At 44.4% G+C, this 13,971-nt stretch overlaps 1 long non-coding RNA gene across 3 annotated transcripts in view; it reads left to right on the top strand.

Moving 5' to 3' along the window:
• The first annotated feature begins 2,221 nt into the window (after window positions 1-2,221).
• The window catches only part of LOC126996757 (uncharacterized), a 29,250-nt gene continuing 17,500 nt past the window's right edge, over window positions 2,222-13,971 (top strand). For 2 of the 3 annotated variants that reach the window (XR_007751463.1, XR_007751478.1), the window contains exons 1-2: window positions 2,222-2,374; window positions 10,378-10,522. This is a non-coding gene — a long non-coding RNA (uncharacterized LOC126996757). Of the gene's footprint in view, window positions 2,375-2,774; window positions 2,790-10,377; window positions 10,523-13,971 lie in introns of those variants that run through there. The other variant, XR_007751472.1, reaches the window with a different exon arrangement.

The raw sequence follows: 13,971 nt of genomic DNA, 5'->3' as shown, positions 1-13,971 counted from the left end.
CTGCCTCTGCCTCTGCCCCTGTTTCTGCCTCTGCTTCTGCCTCTGCCCCTGCCTCTGTTTCTGCCTCTGCTTCTGTCTCTGTTTCTGCCTCTGCTTCTGCCTCTGCCTCTGCTTCTGCCTCTGCCCCTGCCTCTGCTTCTGCCTCTGCTTCTGCCTCTGCTTCTGCCTCTGTTTCTGCCTCTGCTTCTGTCTCTGTTTCTGCCTCTGCTTCTGCCTCTGCCCCTGCCGCTGCTTCTGCCTCTGCTTCTGCCTCTGCCCCTGCCTCTGCTTCCTCTGTAGGAAGTTCAGTGTCAGCATTTTCAGGTTCTTTTGAGTCCAGAAATGCCTCAAGGTCTTCCTCGGTAAATATCTCACGAAGAGCTGTACTTGGCAGGATAGATTATTCTAATCCAACCTGCGGATCTTGTCCAAACGTAACTTTGAATGGGCTGTGGCAAGTTGTTTCATGACGGCTGATATTAACTTGCTACTGAACAAACTTGAGGTCTACTGACCACTTCCTGCTGTTGTTTTCCTTCATCCAAATGGTCAGTTTGTCCTGGATGACACCGTTTAGACGTTCAACAGCGCCTTGGCTTTGAGGATGACGTGGACGTCCAGTCACCAGCATTAGCTCTGGCCACAGCACTGCAAGCTCAGCGATGATATCATTAACAAACTCCCGTCCGTTGTCTGACTGCAAAATAGCAGGTGCTCCAAATGTCAAAAAAATGTCTAGAAAATTCGCTGCAACCTCTTCTGCTCTTTTTGTTGTAAATGGACGCAACACGCAGAATTTTGTAAAGTGATTTACAAATGTCATGATGTACTTGAAGCCTCCATCTGGCAATGTTTGAAAATTTATAAGATCGATCTGGCATCTTGAATAGCTATTATGATGACTGCGTATTGGTTTCACAACCAGACCCTTTAGAACTTTTCTGTTTCTTTTTTGATGGCAATGCTCACAAAATGAAATGTGCTCCTCGCTTACCCTGTTCACAACGACTCTTAATGATAGATTCAAGGCTTCGAACAACATTCTTTGAATCTCCAATTCAGCGATCATAGTTCTTCATTCTATTCACATCAGGCAAAATACCATTGCCTAATCTGAAAGTCTTGCTTAAAGTCAACATTATGCAGGTAATTTGCCTATTGTAAACATTGTGCAAATAGCTTGCCTAATGTCAACAATTGGCAATTTTCTGCCTAATGTTCACATTAAACAATTATCCAATAGAGCGTAACATATATATATATATATATATATATATATATATATATATATATATATATATATATATATATATATATATATACACACCATCCACGGGCAGGCAGGCGGCGTGATCCCCACCAGACCAGCCACACGGGCACCAGTCACTCACAGCGGCCCACACAGAACACCGAGGGGAGCAGGAAAGGGGCAGGGCACAAAGGATACACGTTCAACACTAAGTTCTAGTTTAATGACAGGTTCCTCACGCAGTACAGAGTACAGCAACTTTCAAGGCACAGAACAGTTAGTTAATCAGGCACAGTACAGGGGCACGGCAGACACGCACACCGGATGCACACAGCTCGCGAGCGGAGCAGCTCAACACTCTCTCAAGCCCAGACACGCGTCTTCTCCCCTACAACTCCTCAATACCCTTGCTCCCCCACTGCTCGACTCAGCACTTCCTGCCCAGCGGCCCCAGGCCCCTCCTGTCTCTCTTGTCCCAACAAGTAGAGTTGCACCATGCTGAGCTAACATTGCATCATGCTACAATTTCATCACATTACATACAATCATTCACATACAGCATTCGTAACAATATATATATATATATATATATATATATATATATATTATATATATATATATATATATATATATATATATATATATATATATATATATAGGGGTTGGGATAGCATGCTCCTCTTAATTCTCCTTGTTGTGTACCTGCAACAATAATTTATCACTCATTCTATCAATCCATCAATCAATCAATATATATATATATATCTATATATATATCTATTTATATATCTATATATATATATCTATATATATATATATATATATATATATATATATATATTAGCAAAACTTTGAAAAAAGAATCGGACATGAAGAATTGTCTAATAGATAAGTTAGTAAAATAATGGCGCCGAGCGGGAGGATGGAAAGCTGAGATTTCTGCCCCCAAAGCTGCTTCCAGCACCCAATTACCCGCCTTATTACTGCTGAAATGGTGAATTATTGGGCCTCTGGCAACAGTCATCAAACCAGTAATACGCGGCTGTGCTGAGTACGATAATCGGTGCGCGCCAAAATCACTCGGCTGATCGTCCAAACAAACTCTCCTCAACGACGTGTTTTCAGGAGTGTTTGCAGTGTTTTGGGGTAAGACAGTGTTTTTTCCCGCCCATGGTACAGAGGAAGGGTTCAACTACCACCAGGGTCATTAACTACCCCTGGAAGTGCCCACAACGCCTACGAAAGCCTTGTCAAATATGTGTTTTTGGGCTTGACGTGTATAGTAATATTCTCTTAGGCCTATCCGATTTTTACCAAGGCCTAGCGGAGTGTTATTTGGGGTAAGACAGTGTTAGAATTCATTATTGTGTTACTGGGGAAGGGATAAATGTGTGTTACGGGGCTGTAGTGTCCTGTGTTACTACATCAGTGTGTTGCTGTGACGGGCAGTGTGACGTGACAGTGTTTAGAAGTGTTACGTGATCCCAGAGAGTGTTACACATTGTGACATTAGTATTCTGTTACCTGGACACATGATAGGGTTGTTACAGGCTGTGTTAAGGTGACGGTGTGTGTGTGTGTGTGTGTGTGTGTGGGGTTCTCAGGTGTTATGCAGTGCCAGACGGTGTTAACAGTGCCACAGACAGTGCTATGTTATGGTGTTACGTGATGCAAGACACATTAGTTACCCAGTGTTACGGTGTCTTGTTACCTGGTTAACTTACCGTGTGACCCCCCTCTCCTGTGACATGGGCTCAGGTGTTATGCTGTGCCGCAGACGGTGTTATGTTAGACCAGGCAGTGTTCATAGTGCCATGGATTTGTGTGGTGCCAGTCATTGGTACAAGGGACGGTAAATGTATAGAATAACACCCGTGGGACCCTAGGACAAAGCTATATTTTTCTCCCTCACTCCCCCTCAACGTTACCAGATTACCGTACGCATAACATTGTATTTTCCGGTTTCTGGTGCATAAATATTGCAATAATTACAGATTTTAACAATAAGTATTAGTGCATATTGTTATCTTTGTGGGGCGATAGTTTTGGGTCAGAAATTGGCAAAGACAATACGCCAAGAACGACAGTCTGGGAACGTTGCTCCCTCTACCCCAAACTACCGTTGGCACACACTGCAGGTCAAAAAATCTAACCTAACTTACCCTAACATGACCTAATTTGACCCACTCGGCCCTTCCCTGTTTTCATATTTGATTTGAGCAAGCCGAGTAAATTTAAACTAACCTAAAATCTAACCAAACTTACCCTAACATAAATTACCTAACCTAATTTGACCCCCTTGGCCCCTCCCATATGTCACAACTAGGTAAATACACACACACACACACACACACACACACTTAGGGGCTTTTTTTAATACCCCAAACACTTACGATAACTTCTGTCAGCCACACTGTAACACGTAACTTGATGAAAACTAACCTAACAGGGGTCTTCGCTCCTCTCGACCCCCCTCCCCCCCTCTCCCCCTGTTTCTTCATATCATCTAAGGCAGTGGTTCTTAACCTTTTGAGAGGCACTGAACCCTAACAAAAACCTCCGCACAGTAGCCCAACCCCTCAAGAATAATGAAAAAAACATACCAGTGGAAGAAAAATTGCTTCAAAACTCAAGAGTAAATTAATTCTGAATAATACGAAGAATGGATTCCATTTTAATCCATAAAAATATTAAAGAAATTTGCTTAAAATTCAACTGCAAAATTGCAATGTCTTTCGGGAGGGTCTTCGCCGAACCCTTGAGAGTGGCTCGCCGAACCCAGGTTAAGAACCACTGATCTAAGGCCTGTGATTGGGGCAGATTTTTTTTGGGGGGGATAGCCATCATAGGTTCATGAGGGGGGCAGGGGCACTTTTTGAAAATTATGGAAGAGGAGACCGAGTTGAGCACTGAGGCCACGCGCATCTTACCAAATGCCTCAGACTTGACCTTTTTCTTCCATTCTTTTTCTCACATTTATAGAATTCCTCTCTCTCTCTCTCTCTCTCTCTCTCTCTCTCTCTCTCTCTCTCTCTGTATCTATGGTAGTACTGAATTTGAACTAATATTATTACCACTGTTGTTATTTATATTATTATCATCATTAATATTATCGTATATACGCATTACTTTGTGTTATGTGATGTGAGGGAATATGTTCTGGGGCATACATGTAATCCCAGGAGCGAGACACTTAAATATTTATTTATTTATTTATTTATTTGTTTACGTCGCGGCCTATTGCGCCGGTAGGCTTCCTCCCGGTTGGGCCTGATGGTCGGCCCAGCCCGTTCTGGTGCAGGCGAGTGTTTATAGTGGTGCCATCTTGTGTTGGCTCATGCTGCCCCCCAGAACTCATCTTTGAGCCTCTCTTTGACCTCAGTGACCTGCCCGGTGCCCACGAGGTGACAACTGACTGGCTGCATATTTACTTTATTAGCAATTCTATAGGAGATCTATTCTATTGGGGAGGCAGTGGCAGAGTGGTTAGTGTGCTGGTCCCATGCTTCACCCGCGTCCTAGATGCTGTGGGTTCCAATCCGCAGCTACCAGCCAGGAATAGATGGCGCCATGACAGGCTTGGGCCGACCACTAGGCTCAACCAAAAAAGCCTACCGGCGCTATAGGCCTGGACATAAAATAAAAATTTGGGGAAATTCTATTGGATTAAGTCTCAGCACAGCGGTAGAACAGTTTATCCGGCACAAGCTTCCCCCCACTCATGCTGGATAAACAAGGTTCTACTGTTAAAATATATTACAGGAGCTCTGACTTACGACGGAGTTCCATTCTTACAATACATCTCAACCCTTTCCATCCGTGACGCAGACGTCGCCGTCACAGTATGGAAAGGGTCAAGATGAAATGGAAGAGGGTTAATCCTCTTCTAAACCTCTCAATCCTCCTCTAAATTCCTCTTAATCCTCTTCCATTTCCTCTTAAGAGGTTTAGAAGAGGACTAACCCTTTCCATATGGTGACGCCATCAGACGGTGACGTCGGCGTCGCTGGGGTGAAAGGTTAACACAGTTTTGTATGCAAGTTGAAACACTTTATTAGATGTAACTGTCAGCCCCAGTCCTCACATCAAAGTGCCACAAGCATGTAGACACTCACCTGTGCTAGCGCAGCAGTACAATCATAATTAGACTAAATATTTGGCTGAAAAACACGTCAAAAGATCATGGATGAAAAGTACAATCTTTATCATAATTGGCACAACCGTTGAATGGCTTAGTTCAGCACAATGTAGTAATTATCAAGACATCTCCCGAGATATACATAAGAAATTTTCCTTCTTGTTTGTATGATAGCAAAAGCAGTTCTGCGATTTTAAGCCTGGCCATGGTCTGCTTCCTTTACCATTAACCCGGTGTTGGCAGCAGCAGCGGGATCATGATTCTTAACCCGTTGAGCCGCGCCAAAGTTGCATGATGCGGTAACACCCAGACACGCCAAATTTTTTGAATATTTTTTTTCCTCGGAAATCTACTAGAAACCCAAAGTTATAACACCTGAAGTACATAAAATCACTCACTATAGCCATTTAGTGCTCAATAGAAGGGGTCATGTTCCGCGCGTCACCCAGCTGGTGGCGGGGAGGGAGGTGTGGCGTTGACCGGCCTCCATCAGCAACACACATCAGGCAGTGGTTTACGTGTATGATACATGAGTGTTGTGTTAGGATGTTCCTGAATAGAGCATCATGTGTTTTAGCAACATAAAATTCAACATTATGTGAAACTGGGCCAAAGGTCTGCCGCGTGTTGGGTGTCAAGGTGCAGGTGGCCGGGCAGCCTTGTTGTGCCTGTATCACCCACCTGTGCTATTTTTACCTTGAAACTAACTCCCAATAGGTGATAAAAAAGGTATAGATAAGCGAGAAAGTAGTAGGCAAGTATATATTTACACACTTGTTATAACAGTGTACAACATTAGCATCCCTCTCGCTGTTAGTCACTTAGAGCTTCAGAAGTGTGGAAGTGTAGTCTATGACACACTGGTCATAACACAGGCCACTCTTGACAGTAAGACCTTGTGTCTTTCCTTCACTGCTCCCTGTGCATTGTGTTGGCACACACATGACCATAGCTGGGCGTTATTGTGATACTTTATCGCTGATAACAAAATAGAGTTATCGGCCATCCGCTACTTCTTTAAATATATATCGGTATCTTCGTTACTTTTGTAACCAAACTAGCCATAATCGCTACTTTTTTCCGCCTCGCAGAAAGAAAACGTTGTCTCCTCCCTACTGCGCATGCGTGGTCTGGGCGCCCGGTGTTGTATGAAAAAACTGCGGGTATGAAATATCTTCGGTGAAGAGAGTTCATACTTAGATCGTCAACATTAAAACTCGGTTATTTTTTATGTTAGACTCAAGAATCAATATACCAAAGTGAAAAATCATTTAACTTTGCCCCCTAAATTATTATTCACTGCCTCAAATTTGATATTCCATATTCGTTTGTGAGCATGCCATGGTATTGAAGGCACCTGGTGTTGTGTTATTTGGTGTCCCATTGTCAAAAGCTGGCACTTTTGTTTACAAACACTGGTCTTTCGTGAACTGCGCATGTTCAGACCAGTAGGCGTAGTCCTGTACAGTCTCACAAAGCTGTTTAACACATTAAGAGTTGCTGGAAGGCTGAATCAGACATACAGTACCACCATCCTCGCTGTTTCTAGAACGACACTCTGTACATATAAATACAACTCGTACAGTGTCGTGTTAGAAACAGCAGGGATGGTGGTAGTGTATGTCTGATTCAGCCTTCCAGCAACTCTTAATTACGGTTAAAAAGCTTTGTGAGACTGTACAGGTCTACGCTTGCTGGGCTGAGCATGCACAGTTCACGAGAGACCAGTGTTTGTAAACAAAAGCGTTGACGGTGGGGACGCCAAATAACACAACACGGTTCAGGCGTTTCTAGTATTACCGTCCATAGGTACGTGTCAATGTGTGGTTTTCAGGTTTTGTAAGTTTTCTAAAATACAGATAATGAAAATTTGAATTTATCAATGTTTTTTTTTTCTTGAAATATCAGTACAGTATCGTTTTCGCCTATCGGACTTATCGCTAGCTAGTATCGGAATTGTGGATTTATATCGGGTATCAATTATCGGTTATCGCCTATATTTGTGTCTCCAGTTAACGAATATCGGTTATCACCGATAAGGTTTTCCATCATCAGTTATCGGTTATCGGGAATAAGGTTTTCTGTTATCGTGCCCAGCTATGCACATGACCCTTCGAAAAGGGTTCTTTTTGGTGGGGTTTGGAGGGATGAAGCGGGAGAAGTGTCGCTCTACCAAGCGAGGAGGTGCTCCAACACCAGTCATCTGAGGCACTGTTGATATACTCATCTGACTAACACCATATTTACTGCCTCAGCCAGAGAGAGAATTATCTTCCCCTGGCGGGGGCACAGCGGGCAGTCAGCCATGTCTGCACGCACCCAGCACAAAGGCTGAAATGACGTTGCACAAATATTTCCTACTGTGAGTGACAAGTGAGCAAGTCAGGACTGGTACGTAAGTTGTCAAGTAGTGTAAACTTGCCCCGTATCTTGACTCATAACGTGTGTGAATATTACAAGCCTAAAACAATTATGTACGGAGATAAAGGGTCGAGAACTTGCGACGGCTCAGAGCCGTCAGCGGGGCTGAGCGTTACACATACATGCGACGGCTCAGGGCCTAGATTCACTAAGGCTTAGTGCGTAGTTTTGGGCCCTTAGTGCGAAGTTTTGAGAACATTGCAATACACAAAGCTCGCACTGTAATAACTACCAACTAATCGGTGACGTCACGGGTTAGCGCGGATTCACAACTTTACCGCGCTCTGTGTGACGCTAAATTTGTTGTTAAATAACTGCTGCCTCGGGGGTGTAGTAAACGCTAACAATATCATTATATTTACGTATAAATGATTATAAATCGCGTTTTTCAACTTGAAATTGAAATAAGTCCATTACTTTATAAAATGATGAGATATACACACTTTGAGAGGCATATGATAAGTGTGGGCGGTCTGGCAACACCCGGCCGGGGGATTGCCAGACCTCCCTCCTCCTTCATCTTCCTACCTCCTCATCCATTCGATCATCCATCCATCTCTACATTAGTCCCTCCGTGGGACCATGGACCTTTGTCGGGTGACAGCCCATGAGTTGGGCTGCAGATATGGCAAGACAGTCTTAACTTTTCCTCGTTCCTTCCTTCCGTCCTTGTCTGCCTCGGTATATATATGTGCTACGTTATTTTTAATTTGCTCTCTTCCTGCCTCAATCTCCTCCTTATCTTCTTTTTCTTCCCCTTAAGCATGTTCTTAGATAACAAAACATCGAACAGCAGAGTTACCTTGACGTAAATGTGCAGCAAACAACGAAATAATTGTTCCTAGATTATGATTTAGTACAGTTTGCCTTAAAAGAAAGAAAATGGGAAAAGAGAACGGGTTCTTTTGAACCAGCAGCTGGAGGGGCCTCCCTAGGATTGGCTGACGGTTTTGTGAACATGCCTGTGGTCCGCTGCAAGGCCAATGACGCCATCAACCAATCAGCGGCCTCGCTGACTTAGCGCGCCTCTAACTACCATCTAAAGTTTGCTTTGTGAATCTGACGCTAACGTCGGGCGTTAAATCAATAGTGTGTAGTTATGTTAGTTCGTAGTTAGTGAGTATGTTTGTGAATTCCAGCCCAGAGCCGTCAGCGGGGCTGAGCGTCACACATATACACGATGGCTGAGAGCCGTCAGCGGGGCTGAGCGTCACACATATACACGACGGCTGAGAGCCATCAGTGGGGCTGAGCGTCACACATATACACAACGGCTCAGGGCCATCAGTGGGGCTGAGCGTCACACATATACACAACGGCTCAGGGCCATCAGTGGGGCTGAGCGTCACACATATACACGACGGCTGAGAGCCATCAGTGGGGCTGAGCGTCACACATATACACGACGGCTCAGGGCCATCAGTGGGGCTGGATGGGTTAACCCTTTCATTGCTAAACGCTCGCAGCGAGCGTTAGGCATATTTGCTGGTGGTGCTAAACGCTCGCTGCGAGCTCCACCCGCACTCAAATCTCCCGCGTATGAGAGTGTTCCAACACTAATTCTCACAACACAGGATTGCCAATTGAGTGTGTTCTTCACTAAATTTGGTGGAAAATCATATCAGCCCAGCGCGGCAAATCTACGGACGAGTAACTGGTGGATGTTCTTGCCCAATATAGCGGCATTTTTGCATAGCTTCACCTGACAGATTCTTTGACCAAATAGTTGTAAATATTGCAGTTGGCAATACTCCCTTGCCAGAATATGAAAGAGAGATGTCCGCAGCTCCCTCAATATGGCTGATCATCCCGCACGCACTGACGTAAGTGTTAACATTCAACACTCCCTGGACGTGCATGTACGTTCACAAGAGAGGCATACATAACCGACTCCTGTAGATCTGGACCTCCTCTTTCCACTGGTGTTTTTGGTTTTTAGCTGTGATGAATAGTTTTTGAGATACAGAGGTTAAAAGACCCCCCCTCCCCCCCCCCCCATTGGGCTCCCCGACTGCGCCTGAAGGGATAGTCGCTTCCAGACTGCACGCAAGGAAAGGGTTAATGGTCCCTCTAAGCGAGAAAAATGAGAAAAAATCACCCCTTACACAAACCATTTCATAATATATATCAAAGCATTTGTGATCAGTTTATGTATCATCTATTTTTGGGGGTTAAAATCATGGCACAAATTTGGCCCGTCGCTGCTACACAGTAAAGCCACAAATTTGGCCCGTCGCTGCTACACGGTAAAGCCACAAATTTGGCCCGTCGCTGCTACACGGTAAAGCCACAAATTTGGCCTGTCGCTGCTACACAGTAAAGCCACAAATTTGGCCCGTCACTGCTACACGGTAAAGCCACAAATTTGTCCCGTCGCTGCTACACGGTAAAGCCACAAATTTGGCCCGTCGCTGCTACACGGTAAAGCCACAAATTTGGCCTGTCGCTGCTACACGGTAAAGCCACAAATTTGGCCCGTCGCTGCTACACAGTAAAGCCACAAATTTAGCCCGTCGCTGCTACCGGGTTAATAAATCATATATAAAGTAAAATGTAATTTCTTCATAATTAAAGTAATTTGTTATTTCAGAGACCATGGGTGACAGCAGTAGTGAAGATGAAGTTTTCTTTGGCCCAATAACACAAAAGGAGAAGAAAATAGCTGCAAGATATCACGGCAGGAAGACCTTGATACTGCCTCAGCGCAACCCACTCTACCGACGCTGGTCCACCACGTAAGTCATACATAGGCACATGTAAGAAAGGTGCTCTTTTTATTTATTTTTTATTTTTTACAACAAAGGAGGCAGCTCAAGGGCACAAAAAAGGAAACAATAATAAAAAAAGCCCGCTTCTCGCTGCTCCTAAAAAGAATCCAAAGAGGTGGCCGAAAGAGAGGTCAATTTCGGGAGGAGAGGTGTCCTGATACCCTCCTCTTGAAAGAGTTTAAGTCGTAGGCAGGAGGAAATACATATGAAGGAAGATTGTTCCAGAGTTTACCAGCGTGAGGGATGAAAGAGTGAAGATGCTGGTTAACTCTTGCATGAGGGGTTTGGACAGTGTAGGGATGAGCATGGGCCCCGATGAAGGGTGAAGGTGCCGTTTGGGTGGCGCCGATGTGGGGGCCGCGCAGCCAACGCTCATCATCACCATCACCATCATCAGCTGCTCAGGCCCGGCGTGCGGTCGGGGCTGCTCGCCGCCGAGTGGCTTAAAACTACCCACATGCTGTCCAGAAGACCACCTATCAACCCGGACTCTAGATTCTAGGATCAAAAATGAGCTCTGGGAGGGCAGCATGAGCCAATGCAAGATGGCGCCACTATAAAATCTCGCCTGCGCCAGAACGGGCTGCGCCGACCATCAGGACCCAGCGGAAAGAAGCCTTGGACCGACCATCAGGTTCCATCGGGAAGAAGCCTACCGGCGCAATAGGCAGCAATGTAAAAAAAACAAAAAAAAAACATGCGCCTGGCTGCCCGGATCCCACTCACCATGCTTCCCGCGGCCAGTGGAAAGGCCCGGGGGCTGGGTAAGAGCGAGCATGGGAGTCAAGGACCACAACAAGGTGTGAAAAATCCCAGTTTTAGCAGCCTTTTCCTTTTCCTTTTGAGTCATATTGCAATTTCAGTTTTCATTAAAAATTAATTTTTTTTGTCCCTGTCGCAAACTCGGTGAATTGCAAACTTGAAACTCGCAATCCTGGAGACAGTACTGTACGTCCATCCACCGTGTGATGCTAACCCAACGCATCGGCCAAGATGGAGGGTGGACGGGAGTCATCACGTCCAGGAGGGCATGCAAGCCGCCGAGGCCTCAAATACAAGTAAAACACACGTCACAATGTGTCTCCCTCCTTCCTTTTGCCTTCACCTTCCTGAAATACAAGTAAAACACACGTCACAATGTGTCTCCCTCCTTCCTTTTGCCTTCACCTTCCTGAAATACAAGTAAAACACGCGTCACAATGTGTCTCCCTCCTTCCTTTTGCCTTCACCTTCCTGAAATACAAGTAAAACACGCGTCACAATGTGTCTCCCTCCTTCCTTTTGCCTTCACCAGCAGCAGCTGTCAGTCATGGCAGGCTTTGAGAAATTTTAGGCTTGCCATCCGTTCCTTTGAATATGGATTCGTTCTGTATTGGAGAATGGGATGTTGTGTTCCTCTTTTTTTTAAATCAAGGTGGCAGCCCTGACCAAGACTATTCCCATTGTTTTCTGCTCTGAGCACTCTCGTCTTGCAGCGAACAAAGGGAACCCACGCTCAGGTCTTCGACTTGAACAAAGGGTAGGCAGTGGCTGAGTGGTAGCGTGCTGGGCCCACATTCACTGCGTGAAAGACGACGCGGGTTTGAATCCTCACGCTACCACTCAGATTTTTCAGTCACCGCCGAGTGGCTTAAAACTACCCACATGCTGTCCTGAAGACCACCCATCAACCCGGACTCTAGAGGAAGCCGTCCAAGCGAATCAAGAACGAGTTCCGGGGGGCAGCATGAGCCAATGCAAGATGGCGCCACTATAAACACTCGCCTGCGCCAGAACGGGCTGGGCCGACCATCAGGCCCCACCTGGAAGAAGCCTTGGGCCGACCATCAGGCCCCACCGGGAAGAAGCCTTGGGCCGACCATCAGGCCCCACTGGGAAGAAGCCTTGGGCCGACCATCAGGCCCCACCGGGAAGATGCCTTGGGCCGACCATCAGGCCCCACCGGGAAGAAGCCTTGGGCCGACCATCAGGCCCCACCTGGAAGAAGCCTTGGGCCGACCATCAGGCCCCACCGGGAAGAAGCCTTGGGCCGACCATCAGGCCCCACTGGGAAGAAGCCTTGGGCCGACCATCAGGCCCCACCGGGAAGAAGCCTTGGGCCGACCATCAGGCCCCACTGGAAGATGCCTACTGGCAATATATATATATATATATATATATATATATATATATATATATATATATATATATATATATATATATATATATATATATATATCTATATATATATATATATATATATATATATATATATATATATATATATATATATATATATATATATATATATATATATATATATATATATATATATATATATATATATATATATATATATATATATATATATATATATATATATATATATATATATATATATATATATATATATATATATATATATATATATATATATATATATATATATATATATATATATATATATATATATATATATATATATATATATATATATATATATATATATATGTATATGTGTGTGTGTGTGTGTGTGTGTTATTCACGCACGGGCTTACAGATCATTGTGGATCCCTGTGAGCCACCATCCTCTGGGAGCAACCTTTGACCTCATTATTTGACCGGTCTGTGGATGGGGATGAAGCCAATACACACACTCACTCTCCGGGCTACGAGATCACAAATTCTCGATTTACATCCGGTACCAACATATTGCCATGTGAAGTAGGGTTACATGTGAAAGGAAACATGCGCAAGGTTTTCCGTCCAGCCAGGGAACCGAACCCGGGTTCTTTTACGTGTGTGTGTGTAATTCACCTCCTCTTGGTCTGCTGCGGGTCTCTCTGGAGACAGCCAGCCGTTCCCCTACGGAGGAGCACAGAGCTTAGTGTGTGTGTGTGTTTACAATATAGTATAGTAATTGTGTTTCCACCTTTTTGGATTACCTAAACTCTGATAATATTATCGTGTTCAGGAGAATTTTATGTGTCAGCTGTTATTTTTTTACTTCTTCAACGCCTTGGTAATTCTGTAAAAATAATCCAAACGAAGTAAAGCTTGGTAAAGATCTATAACAACCGCTTTGACCTATTTTTATACTCGCCTTATGTTATTTATATTTGTGAATTTGAAATTTATTCATTACAGTTCCAATGCACTACCATCCTAAGTTTATTGATGAAAGAAAGAAGTAACTATTACACGAGATAGTGAACCATAGATGATACTGAAAACTTGAAGTGCGGAAAGTCCAGCGGATGGAAGGCGAGAAGGGACGCACCGAAGTTATCCTTCCACCTCGGAATAGATTGCAAACGTTCGTGTTGCCGTACATAAGAGATGAAATTGGCGTGTCAGATCTTATTCTGTCAAACATTCATTGGTACACAGCACAACAAACACATCGACCCCGGAAAAGTTGGAGCTATTTAGTGAAA

This window comes from Eriocheir sinensis, chromosome 1 (assembly GCF_024679095.1).
Source record: "Eriocheir sinensis breed Jianghai 21 chromosome 1, ASM2467909v1, whole genome shotgun sequence".
In the NCBI taxonomy this organism is placed as follows: domain Eukaryota; kingdom Metazoa; phylum Arthropoda; class Malacostraca; order Decapoda; family Varunidae; genus Eriocheir; species Eriocheir sinensis.
Note: the sequence above shows the minus strand (reverse complement) of the source record. Positions and strands in the feature narration are given on the sequence as shown.